Here is a 13,809-nt window from a genome sequence, read left to right on the forward strand (position 1 = left end):
TTTGGACAGTTTGAAACTAAACTGCTGTCCCAGCGTTTTCTCAACCTTGGCTACATGTTGGAATCACCTGGGGAAAATTTATTCTGCTAATGCTGAAGCCTCACCTCCAGAGACTGATTTACCGGTGTGAGGTGCCGCCTGAGTACGTGGAGTTTCACAAGTTCCCCTGTGATTGCTGGTACAGTTCAGGTTGAGAGCTTTTGCTTTAAGGCAATTGTGCATATTTTTGCTCTGATCCGTTGAATGTTGATTTTGCTCTTAGAGGTTCACTTACCCCGGATCAGGTGCCAAACGCTTCTCGAGTGTGACCTTGTTGAATTCTTTCACCGGGCCTGCCGGTCAGCGCAGGAGAACAGTGCTGCTGGGAAGGCAGTCAGGAACAATTCCACAGAGACCCCAGTTCAGCCCCAGCCCCGCCACTTACCAGCCGCGTGACTTGGGGCACGTGGCCTAATCCCTGCGAATCTGAGTTTCCTCATCTGTGGACCGGGACTCATAATATCTGCTTTTCAAGATTGTTGCGAGGAATCAATGAAGCAACAGGTGAAACTCAGCTAGCCCAGCATAGTCTCCGCCATGCTGGCTCCATTTCAATGGGAGAAGTGGGAGAAACTGAGCCATCACGTTCCTTGGGGGTCCTGAAGGACGGAGGAGCCCCTGTCCTGTTCTGGCTCATGGACATAGGTCAAGAGCATGAGAAATGTGCAGTGGGAAGGCGTCGGAGACCCACGCTCCGCTGAGAACACTGTAGTCGAGTTCTCCCCTCGGGACTGGATGCAGCCAGGAGGAAGGCTGCCATAGACGCAGACACCCACCCACCTGAGCCCGAGGGGGGCAAACGCGGTCACCCATCAGCCACAGGCCAAGTGTGGGAACGTGAGGCCGGCACCACTGAGAGGCCAGTCCGGGGAGCTCACACTGGTACCATGTGTGTTTGCAGGGGTCGGGGGGGATGCAAGGCTCCTTCAGTAGGATCTGTATGTCCAAGGTCCCTGGATGGCCGACATTCCCAAGGTGCCCTCACACTTGCCACATTCCCCCTAGAACTTTACTATTCTGACCCTTTGGTTTTCTAGGTTGCATTCCTCAGGGTCTGGTTGCTTCCTTCTCATGGCTGGAAAGGGACGTTCCCAGGAGAGCCTTCCAACGGGGCTCTCTGCGCACATCCTCCCTTGGGGCAGCTCAAGCTGTGCCCTCTGGCCCCACTGGGGAGCCCCTTGCATACGTCACTGGCTGGCAGGTGGCCAGAGTCCGCCACACAACCTAGGGACACAGGTGCCCTCCCCCGATTCCTGCACCTGGAGCAGCAGAGGTGGAACAGCCAGGAAAAGGATCCTTGGTTCCTCCACAGTGTCTGTTTTGGGATCATTTTCACCCCCGTGGTACAAATTTCTTTAAACAAGGAAAGACAAGGAAGTCAAAACATGGCATTTGTTTGGGTTGAGAGGGTAAAGAGAAACTAAATCTCTGATCCAAAAAGCTGAAAGGAAAGAAGGACCAGCAACAGCAAACCAGCCCTGCCTTAACCCTTCCCTGTCTGAGCACCTGTCAGCATATCCTGCTATTATTCTTGAATCAAGATCAAGGCACCCACGGTGTTTAATCTTTGTTCAAAGATCCCTTTGCCAGAAGAACTTCCTTTCTTTCCAGCTCACCTGGTTGAAGCTGGAGTGCAGGCAGCTCGTGAGGGACCGCCAGGACTTCCGTGGAATCTGAGCTCCCCGTGTGCCATTGCTCTCCGGTAACAAGCTGAGTTAGACCCAAATCTCTGTGCCCCGAAGACCCCAGGGTCGGCCCAATCAATGCCCTCCCCTACAGCTGGATCAGTGGCCTGGGAAAGGAGACCCCCCTTCCTGACCTCAAGGCCTCCCCTTCTAGAAAGGACACTGAGGGAAGTGGGCAAGATGTGGAAGCGGAGCTGTGGACGCTGTGTATCATGTGGGTTTCTCTGGCCTGGAGGCAGCTGACAAAGCTCGCTCTTTGAGCCCTACATCCTCCCACTTACTCTTGCCCCCGCATCCCTTCCTGGAAAATACCCCAGTTCTTATTCAAAGTCCACACCCCAGGAGGAACGGCAGCGACATGAGGTCCTGGAGTCTGTGGCCTGATCAGGCCAGGCCGGTCCCTACTGGGACGCTCCGAGCTCATGCACGTGCCCTGCCGCCCGCTCTCCCCCGACCCCCCCGCCCGCCCAAGATCAGGCCACTCCTGGCCTGGTTGCCTGAGTTCCCAAGGCTCTTTGGTTCCTACACTCAGTAACATTCTGATCATCTATCCTGACTGCTGCACAGTAATGGTCGCCACTGTCACCTAACGTTTCCTTAACGTTTCACCCACAAAACTCCCTAAATCGCTGCTGTCATTTGACCATATTACCCATTCCCAAAAGCACACTCCACATAATCTGTGTAAAGGGCAGGAACTGGAAAGAAGATTATTTGGCAGTGTACACAGATGACAAGGTGACAGGAGGAACATTTGTGTTCAGGTAGTGAGAGGCAGAGAGACAAGATGAGGAAAGCTGCCCAGAGACAAGTGACTCCCTCAAGGAAACAACCAGGGATTGTCTTTCCTTCCCACGAGACAGCCCCCTGCACGCCCAAGGCCCCCCCAGCCCGGGCACAGAGGAGGGCACCGGAGCTGAGGGATGGGGGAGACATACACGACCTGGGCAGCGGGGACATCCCCCCAGGGACCTCAGAAGGAAGACCAGGGAGTAGAGGCTGAAGTAACAAGAGGAAGAGAAGGAAGAAGGAACAGAGGGGGAATGTGCTAAGATGACATGGAATGAAGACAGAGAAGCACCTTCCCAAGAGCCAGGGATGGGATACAGGCCAGGAAGGGACTCTACCCTGGGGCCTGAGAAAACGGTTGGTCTCTAGAGGCCTTACCTTCATATTTGAGACCCAGGACAGAGGAGGAGCTGAGCAGGCCCCAGAAGGGTTCTGAATGTGCCCAATGCCACTGACCTGTCCATTTAAAAATGGTCCAGTGGTAAATTTTATGTATGTTTTAACCACCATAAAAAACATGGTGCAGTCACTCTGGAAAACAGTCTGGCAGCCCTGGCTGGTGTGGCTCAGTGGATGGAGCACAAGCTTGCAAACCAAAAGGTTGCTGGTTCGATTCCCAGTCAGGGCACATGCCTGGGTTGTGGGCCAGGCCTCCAGTTGGGGGTGCGTGAGAAGCAACCGATCAACATCTCTCACACCCATGTTTCCCTCTCTGTCTCCCTCCCTTCCCCTCTCTCTAAAAATAAATACAATCTTTAAGAAAAAATAGCCTGGCAGTTCTTCAAATGGCTAAACATAAAACCTAGAAATTCCACTCCCAGATACCCAAGAGAATTGAAAACATGTGTCCATATGAAAACTTGTACAAGAATGTTCACAGCAGCATTATCCATAATAACCAAAAAGTGGAAACAGTCCAAATGTCCTTCAATTGATAAATGGATAAACAAAATGTGGTAACATTCATACAATGGATTACTGTTCAGCCATATGGGATTGAAGTACTGTTTCAGGCTACATAATGGATGCACCTCAAAAACATTATGCTGAAAGAAGCCAATCACAAAGGACCACATGGTATATAGATACATTTATATGAGATTTCCAGAAAATAGGCAAATTTATAGTGACAGAAAGCGCGGTGGTTGCCTAGAGCCGGGAAGGGATTGAAGGGAAATAGGAAGTGATGGCTAACAGGTATGGGGTTTCTTCCTGGGGTGAGGGAAATGTTCTGTAATTAATGGCCAGTAAATTATACATATTAAAGACCTGAATTTTATGGCATGTGAATAATATCTCATTGTAAAAAAATAACATTTAAAAACTGTTAGGAAAAAAGTCTTCTGGGAAAAATCTTGGTCATCTCTCCAGCTCCGGCTGGCCATCCCTCTCCCATCTGGGACAGAAACCCAGCAGGTCTCGGGACAACAAGGCTGAGTCCCCCCTGTATCATGCATCACAGGTTCAGGATGCTCCCAGTAAGGACGGGGTTGCAAAGGAGGGTGATGAGAGAGAGGACCTTGGGGGCAGGGGAGGAGAGGATCTTAGAGTGAGACCAGGCCTCCTGGCTCAGTACCCACCTACTGCTCCCACACGCCCTGGCCCTGGACACAGTCCCCATCCCAGGGACCACCTAGTTGTGAGAGAAGCCCCCATGAGAGAAGGCAGGGAGGTCGGGGGCACAGTCGGCAGCCTTGGGGAGGCCAGCCAGGGGGTGCAGCATCCTGGCCCGCCCGGAAGTAGATGGAGTCAGCAGAATCGAAGGAGGGGTCCTGGTCAAAGAAGTTGTAGGGTCTGAGGAAGAAGCCCACACTGTTCCCCGCAGTCACCGTGTTGGAAACGTCCTCTGCATGTGAGATGTGCAGGAAACCAGCTGTCACCCAGGTCACCAAGTCCTAGCAGGGCAGAAGGAAGGGGATCGTGAGGCCTGGCTCTGCTAAGGACATGCGTGCCTCTGACAGTAGCCTTGTATGTAAGGACTCCACTGACTAACCCAGGAAAAATGTGATATCATAAAACTTCATTTCTTAGTATGTTCTAAAGACCCTGGAGGACCCCAGCTTGGGAGGAGGCGAAGCGGCCCATCCTTGCTCCTGCCACTTCGCCCTAACTGTGTTGCCCTGCAATGGTCTCGACGTTGATGAAGTCAGCGAAGCCCACGGTGGGTGTCCAAGGGTCGTTCAAGTTGTAGGTGCTGGTGCTCTGGGCTCCTCCTCCTTCTCCTGGGTCACAGCCAGCTGGTACCTACAGGAGATTTAAATTAAATCCACAAGGTCATTGACCTAGCCTACTGTCTGAAGCTGCACTGAAGAGGGAACAGAAAGGACCAAGCTCCCGGCTCAGTGAGCCTCTTTATTAGTCTCTGCTCACTTCCCGTTCCCCCTCTCTGTCTCTCTAACGTAGAGTTCCCACACTCGTTCAGCATCCTGTATCTCAAACATCACCCGGCCTATTGTTCAGACTCAGGGCCTAACGTCACACGTGTATCCGTTTAGGTCAGAGCCCGGGCCCTGGGTGCAAATGCATGGGCGCGGCTTGATTCCCATTTTAGGCCGATTGCAGTATCTCCAATGCCTGGATTTTAGAGGATACTCCCTCAGATCTGTGCTCCTCTCTTACTCTGTTTCTTCCTCCAATGCTTATCGTGAACATTTTAAACCTACAGAAAAGTTGAAAGAATAGTGTAGTGAACACTCATGTATATACCCATAATGCAGATTCTACCTTTAACATTTTATCGTATTTGATTCTACATGTATCTCTCCATTCATCCACCCAGTCAGTAGACTTCATTCTAAATGGCTGGAGATTGTGGCCACAGGACTGTAAGTGTGTGTGCGTGTGCGTGCACGTCCGCAGGAGCGGGGAGAACCTGGGTTCCCAGCAACATGGACCCCTCTTCCAAGCTGTTGCCCTCAGCTGCTCTGACACGCCCCCACTCACCTGCCCCAGCTGAAGGCTCTCTCCATGGAGCTGTTCTGGGGCAGCGGCTCTCCGGCAGAACTGTGGACCTGGATGCGGTAGCCCCGTGGGTGACCCCACTTGTTGCTTTGGTTGCCTTCCCAGGGGGAAGGTGGCCTGCTCCTCCGTCTCCAGCAGCTTCCGGGTCACCTGCAGCCTCTGCGTCTGGTGCTTGGGGCTCCAGGGTACCGTCATGGGGACAAAGCCCATGTCCTCAGCCTTGACCCAGTTCTCCAGTCCTGCCGGGGTGCAGGGAGGAGGAGGGAGAAGCAGTGGGAGGAAAGGCTGATCAGTGTCTGGGCCCCAGGAGAAGCCCAGAGCTGAGTATGCCCTCTACTTCCCTTCCCCCTTCCAAGATACCCCTGATCCAGAGGTGTCGAGAAGGTCTTCCTCCCTCATGTCATCTAGGGTAACAGTCTCAGATGCCTTGTGACTGGGCCTTCCCTGAGCAGCTGCAAGAAAGGGGGTTTACCTGAGGCTGGAAGCAGCCCAGCAGGTGATGCACAGTCGGACCTGTCTGACCTGAGGAAGGGGTCTGCGCCCCACATCTGATGCCCGAGGCATCGCCAGAACTGCCCTATCATGAAAATAATAGCAGCTGCAGCTCACGTTTATTGAACCTGAAGGTGCTGTGCAAGGCAGCATGCTGAGAGCTTTACATGTATGGATGCCTCACTTGTATAGCAGCCTCATGAAGGGAGAACTACAGTTTTCCCCATTTTACAGATGGGACAACTGAGGCTTAGAGAATTTAAATAACATGCCCTGGCTTACCACCTATGGCACTTGGTTAGTATTGTGTCAGTGCTGGGACCCTGGTCTGAGTCTGGCACCACCGTCTACCCATCTACACGGAGGAAACCAACAGAGAGTGGCCCCACTGCACGTGGACAGCAGACAAGTGGTCCCAATGCTGCTGGAGCTTGGAGGTGTTTCCTGTAGTTTGAGGTTTGGTAAGGAATTAAGAGCAGGGCCAAAGGCAGGCTGTTCCCTGAATTTTGGAGTTTTGAATGATTTGTTAGAGTCTCACTAGGTCCTGTATGAGGAGCCAATGTAATAATCTAAGACCAAAGAGCAGTAAACCAAACCATGTCAAAAGCTTCCTCCATACTTTCCAAGACTGGAAGAAAAGAGACTTATTAAGCAAACCTTCACTGCCCTAGTGCACACCTTGGGGTTTTCACCCATAGGTGATAATTAAAGACTAAGAGTTCTTTCTGGCATATCCACACAAGGCTCATGCAGATAATAACAATAGCTAATATTTCTCCATTCTCTGTCGGGGACTGTCCAGTGTTTTAACAGCCATCCTTGCTCTGATTGCCAGAGGAGTTGGAGGTTGGAGAGACGGGGTGAAAAAGGTGAAGGGATTAAAAGTACAAATTGGCAGGTACGAAATAGTCACAGGGGCCCTGGTTGGTGTGATTCAATGAATTGAGTGCCAGCCTGTGAACCTAGAGGTTGCTGGTTCAATTTCTAGTCAGAGCACATGCCTGGGCTGTGAGCCAGGTCCCTAGATGGGGGCGCGTGAGAGGCAACCAATCAATGGATCTCTCGCACATCCAAGTTTCTCTCCCTCTCTTTTTCCCTTCCTTCCCTTCCCCATAAAAATAAGTAAATAAAATCTTTTAAAAAATAGTCACAGGGATGTAAAATACAGCACAGAGAATGTACTCAATAATATTGGAATAATTTGTATAGTGGCAGGTGGGTACTGGAAATATCAGGAGATCACTTTGTAAAGTTTGTGATTGTCTAACCACTACGCTGTATATCTGAAACTAATAAAATAATGTTGAATGTAAAATGTAATTGAAAAATGAAATTTTAAAAATGAAAAAGAAAAGAGTTGCCATTGCTTACATGCAAAGATAAAAAAAGATGTGTGTCAGTTACAATAAGCACATATATTTTCAAGCTAAGTCCAATGAGAGAGCCTAAAAGCAATGAGATCCGTCATAATGAGCTCACCTGGGACCCAGATCTTGATTTCTAAATACTGTTCTGGAGTAAAAAGAACAAGAGTTTCTTGTAGAAATGGCTCATTGATTCCAGGGCTGGAGCAGGGAAAAAAACAAGATGAAACTGGAACATCTTGTGGTGCCAGTAAATAAACAAATGCTCGAGAAAGAATGGAGGTGTGTCAGAAGGACGCAGGCACCAACCGCGGGAACAATTTAAGCAACAAAATAAATGGTAGTATTGGGAGGACTGGGTTCTGACCCTTAAAACAAAATAAATATACAAGTACATATGATTATGTATATAAATAATTGAAAAAGGAGGGATAACTCCTCCCTATGGAGAATTCCAATTAATAAATGAATAAAGAATCAGGACAAAATTTAAGTGACCAGTGGGGAAGTAACACAGTAATAACTGATGCAGGGAAAATGCACCAATATATACTAAAATTAGTGGGTAAGAGTTTGCGAAGAGAAGAAATGGGGCATTTGTGTAACACCACAGTAACTTCTGCAAGATCTTTATTTTTTTAAAGATTGTATTTATTTATTTTAGAGAGAGGGGAAAGGAGGAATGGAGAAAGGAAAAGAATCCTTGACATAAGAGAGAAAAATCTATCAGCTGCCTCTCGTATGTGCACCGACCAGGGGCTGGGCCACAACCCAGGCCTGTGTCCGGACCGGGAATCGAACCGGCCCCCTTTCGCTTGGCAGGACGACACCCAACACACTGAGCCGCACCAGTCAGGGCCCCGAGGTATTTATTAAATGCAAATGAAAAAATATTAACTTTTACTGTGGAGAAAGCCAGAAGACACCACCTTAATCAAGTGTTCGAGGTCAACACCACTGACAATAAGACAGACATGCTGACATTGTGCAGCCCCTGACGTAATGCACTGAGAAGGACGTGACATCATTTCTGTGGTTTTCTCCTCCATTAAAATGTAAGTCTTTTGAGAGCAGGGATGCGGTTTCTTTTTCCTTTTTTTCTTTAATTATATTTTATTGATTATGCTATTACAGTTGTCCTGATTTTTCCCCCTTTGCCCCCCCCCCAGCACCCCCGCTCCCTCAGGCAGTCCCCGCACCATTGTCATGTCCATGGGCCAAGTTCTTCGGCTGCTCCCTTCCCCATACTGTACTTTTCATCCCCACGGCTATTCTGTAACTACCTGTTTGCACCTCTTAATCCCCTCACCTCTTCGCCCATTCCCCCAGACCCCTTCCCATCTGGCAACCGTTTGGTAACTAATGACTTTTCTCTTGCTGTTTTTAAGATTCTCTCTTTATCTTGCCCTGGCTGGTGTGGCTCAATAGATTGTGTGTCAGCCTGTGAACCACAGGGTCGCTGGTTTGATTCCCAGTCAGGTCACATGCTTGGGTTGTGGGCCAGGTCCCCAGTAGGGAGCGCACGAGAGGCAACCACATATTGATTTTTCTCTCCCTCCCTTTGTCCATCCTTTCCCCTCTCTCTAAAAGTAAATAAATAAAAATCTTTTTAAAAAAAGATTCTCTCTTTATCTTTAACCTTTGGCATTTTAATTATGATGTGTCTTGGAGTGGGCCCCCTTGCATCCATCTTGTTTGGGACTCTCTGTGCTTCCTGGTCTTACATGTTTCTTACCTTCCCAAATTAGGGAAGTTTTCTTTCACTATTTTTTTAGATAGATTTCCAATTTCTTGCCTTTCCCTTTCTTCTTCTAGCACTCCTATGATGTGAATATTGGATCTCTTGATGTTGTCCCAGAGACAGCTTATACTGTCCTCATTTGTTTTTAATTCTTTTTTCTTCTTGTTGTTCTGATTGGTTGTGTTTTGGTTCCTTAGGTTCCAAATCATTGATTTGATTCTGGGCTTCAAACACTCTACTTTTGTTTCCCTGTAACTTGTTTTTTATTTCAGTTAGTGAATCCTTAATTTCTGACTGTATCTTTTTTATGCTGTTGAGGTCCTCACTAAGTTCCTTGAGCATCCTTATAACCCGTGTTTTGAATTCTGTATCTGTTAGATTGCTTATCTCCATTTTGTTTAGCTCTTTTTCTGGAGTTTTGAAATGTTCTTTCATTTGGGCCATGTTTCTTTGGCTCCTCATTTTGGCAGCCTCCCTGTGTTTGTGTCTATGTATTAGGGAGAGCTGCTTTGATTGTGTGTCTTGGTAGTGTGGCCTAATGTAGTGGGTGTCCTGTAGGGTCCAGTGGCATAGCCTCCCATATCACCCAAGCTGGGTACTCGAGGTGCGCCCTTCAGGTAGGCTGAGTACACCCTCCTCTTGCAGTTGAGCCTTGGTTGCTGTTGGCAGGTCAATGGAGGGATTTACCCAGGCCAGTCAGCTGCAAAGGACCGGCTGTGACCACTTACCACCAACCTCCACCTTCCGTGGAGAAGCAGCTATGCAGGGGCAAGGTGGTGGTGCTCTGACATGGTCTATGGCTGTCCACTGGGTGCGCTGGCCCTGGGTATTTCCTGGGTGGTGCAGGCCAAGATCAGCTCCCTGCCAGGGCTATAAAGCAATCTGAGATGGCTGCTACTTGTGCTGGGCTTGGAGATCCCCAGGCAAAGCCAAGCTGTGATTCTAATCTGACTAATGTTAGTGCTGGGCCTGGGGCTCACTGAGGCCAGCTGCTGCTTGGTTAATAGGATTTAGGAAGTTCTGAAGTGTGAGTCAAGATCAGTCTTTCATATGGAAAAGCAGCTTGGATGCCCTAAGCTGGGTGGGGCAGAGTCTCTGAGTATCTCCAAGGCAGGTCATACAGTGTTAGCCAGGTTGATGGAGTCTCAGATATGGTATCAGCTTACCAGCTTTGTTGGGGGAGGGTTTAGCAAAGGGACAATGGCCTTTGCTGACCCTGATGCCAGACACTTCAGTTTTTCCCTGTTTACCACGGGTGCCTTTCAAGCTGCTACCCCAGTGTGGGAGCTCAGAGGGAGTGAGTGGAAGTACGTAAATCTGTGTGTGGGTTCTTTAAGAGGAACTGCTTGGGGCTTCAGAAATTTCTTCCATCAACTCAATCCCTGCTGGTTCTTGCAGCCAGAAGTTTTGGGGACATATCTTCCTGGCAGTGGAATCCTGGGCCGGGGGACCTGGTGTGGGGCTGGGACTCCTTGCTCCCAGGTTATCCCTCCTGATTTTTATCCACCATACACGGCTGTGGGACCTGCCCGTTCTGTGTCTGTACCCCTCCTACCAGTGTAGATGGATGTGGTTTTTTTAATACCGTAGTTGTCCAACTTCTATTCAGCTCCATTTCTGATGGTTCTGAGTGTTGGTTGTTCTATATTTTAGTAGTAATTTTGATGTGGTTGTGCGAAAAGGCAAGCCATGCCTGCTTATGTTGCCATCTTGACTAGAAGTCAAAGATGTTGTTTCTTTTGCTAAATTGGTTGAGTGCCGTGCTTGGCATAAATATGCATTCAGTAGATATTTGTTGTTTGCATGAATAATATGTCATGTGAAAAAATAAAAGTGTATCATATATTATATTTCTACATAATATACAATATAATAGATTCTATAATTGTACATGCAATATTTATTTTTTTATATGTTATCCTCACCTGAGGACATTTTTTCATTGTCTTTTTAGAAAGAGGAAGGAGGAGAGGAAGAGAGAGAGGAAAGGAGAAAGAGAAACATCAATGTGAGAGAGAATTGGATGAATGCGATTGGATGCCTCCTGTGTGTGCCTGGAGCTGGGATAGACCCTGCAACCCTTCAGTTATAGAGTGACTCTCCTACCAACTGAGCCACACTAGCCAGGATGCAGATGCAGTATTTTAAAATATGGAAGAAATTTTTTAAGTGGGGAAGAACAATTAATCAGCTCGGGGAAGGTCTCTTAGGAATTGAATGATTTACACATGTAGTCCATATATTTTTACATTTTTAATATTTCAATTACAATTTTTAAAGCTAGGCATGGAAACCTCAGCCCCCTCTCCCAGAATACTTTCCCCTCCAGGATGTCTTACCTCCTACATCCAGATCCACCTTGAAGTGGGCGCTGTGGGTGCGGACGGTGCCCAGTGTGTGCTCCTCAAACCAGGTCCCGTAACTTCGGGCAGCACCAAAGAGGAATGCTGAGCTGATGTAGCCCGTGGCATGGAATTTGACTTCTATGGCTCCACTGGGGTAGAAGATCGTATCCCACAAATAGTCATGACTGAGCAAGGTGGACACAGATCTGATGACCAGCACTGTCTCTTAAGGCCCCCAAAATAATGGGAGTGTCCATCCGAGTGGTATTGCCTCAGGGGGAGACCCTGGTTCTGTTCAAACACACAAAAGGCATCTGTAATGTCTTGGGGACTTGGGACTCCAAAAGGAAGTGCCAGTCCACGTAGGTGGCCAGGTAGGGGCAGTCTACCCCTCGGGTCAGGGGTGAAGAGAAGTGGTCCACGCCAAAGCTACCATCAGCGTACTGGCTTTGCAGAGCAGAAAGAGAATTGCTGCCATAGATGGTTAAGGCCTCCCGGACGCTGACTTCATAGGCCACTCTCTCTCCTTGGAAGCAGATGGCAAAGATCTTCGGGCCACTGAAAGCTCCAAGGCCAAAAGAGAAAGTCCACAATGAGGAGGCCACTCGACTCCCCTGGACACTGAAGCGGGGGCCCTGGGGGTGGAACTGCAGAGGGGGAGCCGGACCTGGGGGCGCCTGGGACTCCAGGGACCAGGACCCACCTGTGCCGTTGTCTGGGATCAGCACCACATTCACCAGGTCAGCCTCAAACTGCTCCTCCAGCTGAGCCAGGCTCTTATAGTAGCGGCCTTGAAAGAACACCTTCTGGATGGTCCAGCGGGCAGGGTCCAGGGCCTTGTGGTCTACCAGCAGCTCCAGCCCCACGGGGTGCAGGAAAACCCCAGCGCCTGAGGTGTTGTAGTAGAGGCCAAACCAGGTAGCTCGGTCCCCTGACCGCAGACCCCGGGGGGCCGTGTTCACTGCCACTAGGTTCCCTCCTTGGCGTTTGTAGAAGCAGCAGTGGTGGAGGAGACCGGCAGCCTGGGGCAGCTCTCTGTCGAAGATCATCTGGTCTATGTCCAGGTACTCCCGGAAGAGCACGGGGCGCCGGTGATAGGGCAGGGGCCCCCCGTGCCGCTCCACGGTCACATCCCGAAGGTAGGAGGGCCGGGGCAGCGGTCCCACCACCAGCTCACTCACGTTGGGCTGGGGCTGTCCGCCGAAGAAGACGATGGCCAGCGCCTCCCGGGCAGGTGGGGGGCTCCCCCCGTCCAGGTGGGCCAGGGCTGCGGCCTTGCGGGGCAGCTGCAGCTCCACCGAGAAGATGCAATTGTCCGAGGGGCGGGCCTGGGCCGCATCCACCAGGCCTGGCCCCAGCTGCTGGGTCAGAAAGCTCATCGCGGCCGTCAGCTCCTCTGGGCTCAGGTCTGCAAACAGCTGGCTCTGGCCAGCGTGTGTCCAGGGCTGCGCACTGGGAGGTGTGGAGGGGCAGTGGGGAAGCAATCACGTTCACGTTCCTTCTCGAATCCTTCCTCACCCCCAGCTCCACCTTCAGCCATGCCTATCACCAAAACACTACAAAGAGACAAAATAATGAAGACAGCCATAGCTAAGCTCCCGGGGTGTCTTCAGGCTCTCGAATCAGAAGGCAGAATGGTAAATAGAAAGCTAAGTCAATAAACAGGACCTGGGTACACGATGCCTCTTTCAGGTCCCTGGTCTCTAGCTGCTGCTGGGAAAGAGGCAGGATGCATACACTGGAGACCATCGGCCAAGCGCAGAGGGTTGAGTAGGCACGGAGCTGACACTGGAAGGGTCCAGGGCTTGGGCCAGGCTGGGGAGGTGGGGCAGAGGTAGGAACTTGGACTTTCAGTGGCCCACATAAGCCTCTGTCCTTCTGTTCCAAATCAAACACTCAGGGTCAGGGTTGGGGAACAAAGTCAGGGAGGGCTTTGTTTTGGAGATAACACAGATGGAAAGAGGAAGTGAGAGGGGCAGAAAGGGACTGTTCTTGGACTCTTCCTTCATCTTCCTGCCCGCTGCGCAGCTGTAAGTGAAACACGCCTGGCCACACCTATCTGCTCAGGTTCCATCATTCCTTCCTTTGGTTCAGGGTGCCTTCCAGACTCTGTTCCTAGTCACTCTCTCCTACTCACCCTGCCAGCCAGAACCTACTGGCAGCCCCAGGGATGCTTGGGAGTAACGCTGTGAACACCAAACACCTGGGAGGCGCTGAAGGCGGAAAGGCTGAGTGAGACAGGTCAGCGCTGTAAGCACCCTGCGTCACTGGAGCGTGCAGGGTGTGGGAGAGTCGGAAGCTGGGGGGTGGGGGGGTCCAGGGGCTGCAGAGTATAACAGAGACCCCCCCACATGCAACTTGAGCAGGACTGATCGGACAGGTTAGGGATCAGG

At 50.3% G+C, this 13,809-nt stretch overlaps 1 pseudogene; it reads right to left on the minus strand.

The window, feature by feature from the left end:
• Positions 1–4,146: 4,146 nt before the first annotated feature.
• LOC129087072 (membrane primary amine oxidase-like) lies at positions 4,147–13,004 on the minus strand (annotated as a pseudogene).
• Between the last annotated feature and the right edge of the window lie 805 nt (positions 13,005–13,809).

Source organism: Pteronotus mesoamericanus, unplaced genomic scaffold (genome assembly GCF_021234165.1).
Source record: "Pteronotus mesoamericanus isolate MK-2021 breed Mesoamerican mustached bat unplaced genomic scaffold, CSHL_Meso_final scaffold_476, whole genome shotgun sequence".
In the NCBI taxonomy this organism is placed as follows: Eukaryota; Metazoa; Chordata; class Mammalia; order Chiroptera; family Mormoopidae; genus Pteronotus; species Pteronotus mesoamericanus.